The following is a 9,034-nucleotide window of genomic DNA, read 5'->3' on the forward strand; positions in this document are numbered from 1 at the left end:
TCAAATGTTTAAAACAGAGACAAAATAAAAGAAAGCGAGTGGCTCTATTCTAACACCTGCTGCTACCTGCCCTGGCCAGTCCCTTTGATTCCCATCCTATTCTAGAAATTAACACCTTAATGCTGACTATAGATACTAAAGTAGTGGTAGGACCAAGGACTAGATTGGTCACTTGACAGGAGAAATAATATCTTTCTTCTCTACTCTTCGTTCTGTCACCTAAAAGAGGACGACAGCCTGGAATGTGCTACCATGGACAGAGATGAAATTGTTCCTCATGGGTTGGTCCAAAATGCTAGAAAACTTCTTGTAAGAAGTGAAGTTGGACACCAGGGTCTTTTCTTTTTCTTTTTCTCTTTCTTTTTCCCCCCCCTTTTCTCCTCTCTTTTTTTAAGTGTTAGAAGACAGACTGCGTGCTTAATGATAAATGAGCATGCCCCTCCTCACTCCAATGTGAAAGAAGCATACGATTAATCCTAAAAATACATGCAAAATTACCAGAGAGAAAATGTATTCCCTGGAGGAACAGAGATAAGAATGCTCATGCTTACTGAAGTGCTATTGCTTGTGGATTTGTAAGGTTGATGGAATACTGATGTTTACATTAAGAACAGCTTGCAACTCTATTGGAAACAAATGCTTACCCTTGCATTACTGGAATGAAGACATATGCAATAAAAATGTTCTGCCCAGAAATATACAGTTGCATAACAATTATTATCATTACGAGAATTTAACTGCATGATTATGAAATTCCAACTTTCAATAGACAATGAGAATAGGAAGCATTGTCATGATTTAAATTGCAATAAGCAATAACATTAGATATTAAAACACGAGAGTAAAAAAGACTTTTAGTTAGCATAGATGTGACAAAAGCTTCCATTAGATAACAATTTTTTCCAAAAATACTGATATTTATGAACAAAATTTAAAATTATCCTAATAAATTATGATGGAGGAGGGGAAACGGCCAGAAACCCAGGATCCTTGAACCCTAACCTCTTATAGCCCCACCCCCATCTTTCCCATTCTCTGTAGAGGTTCCCCAGGGATCTGCAGGCAGAGGTCAAAGTTACCTGCTTTATTACCAGGACTGTTTTATTCCAAACCTCAGTGTAATTCCTTGTGATTTTGTTTATCCACACTTGAAGCAGAATGAAGCTGTCTTTTTCATCTTAGCATCAGGAAATTTTAATGGATATCAGTGCATACATAGCATTCTATAAGCATCTTTTCAATAAGGTAAATAGTACATAAAGTATAATAACTAAAAGTTCATAATAATTGTTTCATATCAGTATAATGGACAATATAGTTTTCTATCCTTCACCAAAGTATCAGTACACAGACACCTGGATCTATGATAAATATACCTTGAGCTGCTGGTCACATTTTACATCTACTTGGTTTGTATTCTTAATTTTTTTACAAAATGAAAATAAAAAATCCTAATTTACAATTATAGGTCATTAGAAATGGGAGCAAGTGTTTGGTGACTCTGTCAGATAATTATGGGTATTGAAATCGGTGAAGAGCCCAGCAAGATGGGGAGATATTTCATTGAAGGCTACTTTCAACATTCTGTCATGTACTAACTTGGAATATCATGTCCCAAACTGGAAGGCTGGACGTTTTAACTTGGGCGATGGCAGGAAGTAAATTAATGATCCATTCTCCAGTTGCTTTAATTCTTTTTTTCTTATAGTTTTATTGAGATGTAATTGACATACAATGCTGTATAAGTTTAAAGTGTACAGCATAATGATTTAACTTACATACATCATGAAACAACTACCACAATATATTTAGTGAGAATTCATCATCTCATAAAAATATGACATTCAAGAAAGAAAAAATTTTTTTCCTTGTGATGAGAACTCTTATGATAGACTCTCAACAATTTACATATATAATATACAGCAGTGTTAAATATTACTTGTTTTAATTCTTAATGTATTTATAGTCTTCTGCTATGGCATTTATATGTGTTTTTAAAAGATGCTCAATTATATATTATTAATTTTTTTTTTTTTGCTGGGAGGAAAAAAACATCAATTCTGGGAAAGACCCAAATCCCTGATGGCAAAGCTGGCTTCATCATAATTCAGTCTTTTTAATATATGTGATATATTTTCCTAAACATTAAAAATTATGTTTTATCTCTAGGATAATAGATTCAAAGTATTAGGCTATTGTATATAAAGTTTCAGGCAAGTCATTTAAAATTGCAGAGATAGTCTTTACTAATTTTAACAATGCCATGAAAAAAATGTTTTATACCTTAATCAACCACTCATTGTAGGCATCTTTCCCCTCAAAAATTGGCAATTGGCAACAATTTTCAATGTGAAATCAAGATCAGGAGGTATGTTATTGACAGCCACCTGTTCTCTGGGAATAAACTAGTGTATGGACTGGCACCCAGGAGCACTCTCTTTTATCCTTATGGTCAAGCCCTTCTTTGCTGCTACACAGCTGGTGCTTCTTCAATTCTGATCCCATTGTGCCATTTCCAGTCTACCGCATGGCTCACAAATCAGGTGTTATCTAAATAAGAAATCTCTCTTCCGCAGAGTGTGTTTTTAGGGATAATCAGAATAAGAAGCTATTGGGTACTTTTCTTACTTAAAGTACATATACCTGGGCTTCCCTGGTGGCACAGTGGTTGAGCGTCCGCCTGCCGATACAGGGGACACGGGTTCGTACCCTGGTCCGGGAGGATCCCACATGCCGCGGAGCAGCTGGCCCCATGAGCCATGGCCGCTGAGCCTGTGCGTCCGGAGCCTGTGCTCTGCAGTGGGAGAGGCCACAACAGTGAGAGGCCTGCATAGCACAAAAAAAATAAAGTACATATACCAAAAGCTGATCTACACTGTCCTCAGAAAAAATGTTTTCATCTCACTGTAAAGAATGGCATCTCCTAGCACGCCCATGGGATGCTGATTGCTCCATCACATCATATGCCATTGACAATATATAATGTCTAAAAAGTACTATTCGATAAGCTTGCCAAGAACTCATTCTGTTTTCTCTCTAAATAAAATATTGTTGATGACTTTGCCTCTGGTTTTACATACTTCTTGGAAATAGAGTGACATACCTATATTTTGCAATATGTAATGAAAATTACTTATTTTGATGCCTGAGTAGTTTAGATGCATGAGTAATATTATCTCATATCCAACTTTAGTAACAAAATCAGTCAATTGGCTTGCTATTCCAAACCATTATTTTGTGCTCATTCCAAGAAACTGTGATTGGTATCCTAGAGAGGCTGTTGTTCCATTTTAGAATGATGTGAAATCTCATCGCTTCACGCCACTAAATGACAGTTTCAAAGACAACAAAACAGGACAGGAAGCAAATGGATCACTTCTCCAGTTATATTTGATTTTCAAATATTCACTCTTCACTTCCTGTGTGGATTTTCCTTTTTCTGGATACTCGTGTAAAATCATCACACCTTCAGGTTCACTACAGGTGTATTTACATTTTCTTTTAAATGACTGTTTTCATGCTTTAATGACTCACTTTTGAGCTGTTTTCAAAGAAATAGAAATAATTAACACCATTAATTTTATCAAAATCAACAACATGCAAACAAGGGGAAATAGGTTTTTTTAAAAACACTGCACACTGTTGATTGAGAGGAACAACCGACTTTGCTATTAGAGCACATTGTGTAGAGGTTAGGAACGGAATTTGAAGGCTGTAACATGATTCTTGGGAAAACTAATAATTTCAAATATATGAAAAGTCTATCGTTTCATCTCTTTTTTCCTTTGAAACTGCCAGCTTGATCGGACTAAATAACTAGACACCACCAGTGGTCAAAGGATCACATTTTGTGCTGCCTCACATCCGCTCTGCTTACTATTCCTCCATGAGGAGGAAAAGTGAGAAAAGCAAGCCAAGGAAGGAAATTTCTCTCTAAGTTCCAGAGCCGGGCTGGCCAGAGGTATATCAGGGGCTGGGCTCAGGGAACAGTCTGCCCCTTCCAGCTCAGGAGAAATATTTGATTTTAGACATTGTTTAGAATTGCTGGAGTGTGGTGATAATAAACAGATTGAAAGTTGTTCTTATTACTACTTTTATCACTACAGATGATTCACACCTTTATTGTCTGGACCTGGGGCAGCTCACTCTCACCTCTGGCCCTTGGTAAGCTGCTTAGGCAGACCTAGTAGAAGCTCCAGAGTCTCAGTAGGACAGGGAGCACTGAAATGGGAGTAATCCTAGGCCTGTCTTACTTTGGTAGCCTTGAAAATGAAGAAAGAGAGAGACTACCGAGAGGGAAAACACACACACACACGTACATACAGAGGAAGAGAGAATGTCTTGACTAGCACAAAACCTGATACATAACCTTGATCTTAACCACTTCATTTCTGCACCATTTCTCCTTTATGCGGGGTGGGCTGGGACATCATGAACTGAAGGGTCCAGAAGAAGAAAAGGAGCAGAGAGGAGCTTGGAGACTTTTGGAAAGACAGCAGGAGGAGGTTATGTGGACTCTGGGTTCGACATGATTCCCAACCAAAGCGTAAGCACTGATACATTTTTCACATGATTTCAGAGAGGCAACTTCACCTAAGTTTATGGTGGTAAGGATGTGCTTAGTCAACAGAATGTGTCAAATCCTGAGCTTAGGTGACATGGGGAAGTCAGAATGCCGGTGTTGATACTTGGGGACCAGGCTGTGTGTCCAAGAAAGTAGCCAGAGTACACATGGGTTCACACATCAACTTCCTCTGTCTTATCCTGCAACCCCTCATGCCTAACACAATGGATACAGCCAGGACAATTAGTGCACAACTCATAATGCACTAGAAATCCAACTCAGAAAATTTCTATTTTTAAAAAGCCTTTTCTATCCAGTCATTACCACATTAGGTTTTCCTAAAGTGAGGTACACTCATACACTCAGAGCATCCACCAGCAACTGAAGCTAGAGTAACCTGCACTTTTTGTATTTTCTTGGGGAAAACTGATGACCTGGGAAATTGCTCAGTGATTAATGGCAAGGTGTTTTGTGTCCTCTGTGGAAGTGCTCCAGCCCTGCAGTGAGCAGACATTAAATCAGAGCTTCTGAATTCAACTAATTCAATAAATATTCGCCAAGCATGAGCCAGACCCTAGGCCAGGAACTGGAGTTATGAAAATGTATTTCATAGTCTCTGCGACAGATGTACACAATTAAATATATTAAAAGGCAGAAATCTACCAGTGCAATAAGAAAGGGATAAACAAAGCTACTAGAGTAAGGACTGTTTGGAAGGGGTCGTATCATTTTCTAGCCTGGCCTCTCTGTGAACGCATTTATAAATAATGCAGGTAAGTTTAACAACTTCTGTGAGGCTTACTTAAGATAACAGTGCTTGGAAGTTACAGGTTCTGCAAGAATTACTTTTCCTCCTTTCTTCTCCCTCCTTTCCTTCCCACACTATAAACATATTGCAGGCAGGGACTGAGTCTTGCTGTCACTGTGTCCTGTATATCTATTCTAGTGCTTTGCCTTAATTATGCTAAATAAATATGGATGGGATAGTTCACTGATTGTGTTAGGAAAAGACCAAAAATGACAAAAAAGGAAAAAAAAAGGAAGAAAAATAGAGGGACGTCTCTGGTGGCACAGTGGTTAAGAATCTGCTTGCCAACGCAGGGGACACAGGTTTGATCCCTGGTCCGGGAAGATCCCACGTGCTGGGGAGCAACTAAGCCTGTGCGCCACAACTACTGAGCCTGCGCTCTAGAGCCATCAAGCCGTAACTACTGAGCCCACGTGTCACAACTACTGAAACCCATGTTCCTAGAGCCCGTGCTCTGCAGCAAGAGAAGCCACCGCAATGAGAAGCCTGCCCACCACAAAGAGGAGCAGCCCCGCTCGCCACAGCTAGCGAAAGCCTGAGGGCAGCAACGAAAACCCAACGCAGCCAAAAATAAATAAATAAAATTAATTAATTAAAAAAAAAAGAAAGAGTTGACCTAAGCTCTGTGAGCAAAAGACAAATAATCAAGTACCTAGGCCCAATAGAGGCACGTAAGCAGATGGAGAAAGAGGTACTAAACAAAAGTACAAGACAATTATAAGTTATCACTTTGAGATAATATTGTCCACTTTTCTCCTGTCCGTGTTTGGCCAGCTGGTTCTACTGAGAACACACTAATAATGTATAATCAGAAATTACATTTTACTGTAGCTCTGTAATTTAAAGCTTATATTCTACCACATTTATCAGTGACACTCCCTACTTCTTTTAATTCCTATCTCCTTCCTCTGAGATACGAAATGAGTCTCAATCATTTAAAGTGAGATTTCCTAATGTCACCAGATTATACAGATAGAAGAATCTGCAAAAGTTGAAAAGGGAAAATTTTAGCACAACAGTTACTGTTTTTTGTTTTTATTTATGATACCAAACAGTAAATCTGGCTGATATTACCTCCAGAGTAAACTCATTATAGAACAGGCAATTTTTTCAGTGTTGTGAAGACCTGGTTTAAGAGGATTATTATCTTTCCTCTTAGCAAATATTGCAGCCACCACCAAGCCCACACCTGCCTGGATTACCCACACCAATCCTTATGAAAAACAAGTCAAAGCAGCTCCAAACGGAAAGGCAGACTATAGTTCATCTCTCTTCCTAGTATTTTAATTTTTTTTGAGGTCAACGTTTAACATTTTCAAGTTGCTTTTTTATGAAGCTATTTAAGCTGATAGAAAAAATTCTTACTGACAAGATCAGAGCCTGAAACCAGGGCTTTTTGGGGCAGCATTCAGCATCCATTTGATCTGGAATCCTGTCCCAAACCTGGGCAGACTGTCTAATACCCATCAGGTCACTGGGTTACAAAACTGGAGCAGCACCCTGGCTTCTTTCCCTCTTCCCCCAACCTTTACCTCAGTTCCGACCTTGAGTCTGCTATTCCGCTGGTGGCCCTTTAGCATGCCCCTTGCCCAGCTGCCTTGAATTATTTATTTATTGTATTCCTGACCAGAATGTAAGTTCTTTGGAGGGCAAAGGCCATGTCTCATTCACCTTTATATTCCCTAATTGCCCTTTGCGCAGAGACTTTGAAATATGATAAGCATTTGCTAAACAAATATTCAGTAAAGTAGGCCAAATCATTTATCACGAGTGAGCATCAGATTTCCAATTACATAACAGAGGATTCATTGTCAACTATTTTACCTTTCAAAAATTAATCCTAATTTGAGTCGGTATTATAATTTGAAAACCACTCAGAATAAAAACTAATGTGAGAATATATATATATATATAGTTGTTGAATGGGGCTTTTTCTGGTTCATTGCTCACATGTTAAAGTTGACATTAAAAGAAAATATATTTTAGGGGAGACGGAGGAAGATGGCGGAAGAGTAAGACGCGGAGATCACCTTCCTCCCCACAGATACATCAGAAATTCATCTACACGTGGAACAACTCCTACAGAACACCTACTGAACGCTGACAGAAGACCTCAGACCCCCCAAAAGGCAAGAAACTCCCCACATACCTGGGTAGGGCAAAAGAAAAAAGAATAAACAGAGACAAAAGGATAGGGACAGGACCTGCACCAGTGGGAGGGAGCCATGAAAGAGGAAAGATTTCCACACACTAGAAGCCCCTTCGCCGGCGGAGACTGCGGGTGGCGGAGGGGGAAAGCTTCGGAGTAGTGGAGGAGAGCACAGCAACAGGGGTGCGGAGGGCAAAGTGGGGAGATTCCGGCACATTGGATCGGTCCCGACCAGCACTCACCAGCCCTAGAGGCTTGTCTGCTCACCCGCCGGGGCGGGCGGGGCTGGGAGCTGAGGCTCGGGTATCGGGTTTCAGTCGGAGCGCAGGGAGAGGACTGGGGCTGGCGGCAGGAAGAGAGCCTGAAGGGGTTAGTGCACCACGGCTAGCCCGGAGGGAGTCCGGGGGAAAAAGTCTGGAGCTGCCGAAGAGGCAAGAGACTTTTTCTTCCCTTTTGTTTCCTGGTGCGCGAGGAGAGGGAATTAAGAGCGCTGCTTAAAGAGGCTCCAGGGACGGGCGCGAGCCGCGGCTAAAGGCGCGGACCCCGGAGACGGGCGTGGGACGCTGGGGCTGCTGCTGCCGCCGCCACAAAGCCTGTGTGCGAGCGCAGGTCACTGTCCACCCCCCCTTCCGGGGAGCCTGTGCAGCCCGCCACTGCCGGGGTACCGGGACCCAGGGACGCTTCCCCGGGAAAGCGCACGGAGCGCCTCGGTCTGGTGCAACGTCACGCTGGCCTCTGCCGCCGCAGGCCCGCCCCACACTGCGTACCCCTCCCTCCCCTCGGCCTGAGTGAGCCAGAGCCCCCGAATCAGCGGCTCCTTTAAAGGAGCCTGTCTGAGCGAAGAACGGACGCCCTCCGGCGACCTACGCGCAGAGGCGGGGCCAGGTCCAAGGCTGAGACCCGGGAGCTGTGAGAGCAGAGAAGAGACAGGGAAATCTCTCTGTGCAGCCTCGGAGGCAGCGGATTAAAGCTCCATGGTCCGCTTGATGTGCCCTGCGTCTGTGGAGTGCATGAATGGACAGCGAATCATCCCAAATTGAGGAGGTGGACTTTGAGGACAAGATTTAAGATTTTTTCCCCTTTTCCTCTTTTTACAATGAAGTATCCCAAATTAAGGAGGTGGACTTAGAGAGCAAGATTTCAGACTTTTTCCCCTTTTCCTCTTCTTGCAACGAATTATCCCAAATTGAGGAGGTGGACTTTGAGAGCGCGACTTTCGATTTTTTTCCTCCTGTTCTCTTTTTGTGAATGTGTATGTGTATGCTTCTGTGTGAGATTTTCTCTGTATAGCTTTGCTTCCACCATACGTCGCAGGGTTCTATCTGTCCGGTTTTTTTTCAATAATTACTTTTTTACTTTAATAATGCTACTATATTTTATACTTTATTCTATTTTACTTTCTCTTCTCTCTTTTTTCCTACCTTCCTTTCCTCCCTCCCTCCCTCCGCCCCTCCTTTCTTTCTTTCCTTCCTCCCTCCCTCCCTCCTGTCTTTCTTTCCTTCTTTCTTTCTTT

The sequence above is a fragment of the Mesoplodon densirostris genome, chromosome 5, assembly GCF_025265405.1.
Source record: "Mesoplodon densirostris isolate mMesDen1 chromosome 5, mMesDen1 primary haplotype, whole genome shotgun sequence".
In the NCBI taxonomy this organism is placed as follows: Eukaryota; Metazoa; Chordata; class Mammalia; order Artiodactyla; family Ziphiidae; genus Mesoplodon; species Mesoplodon densirostris.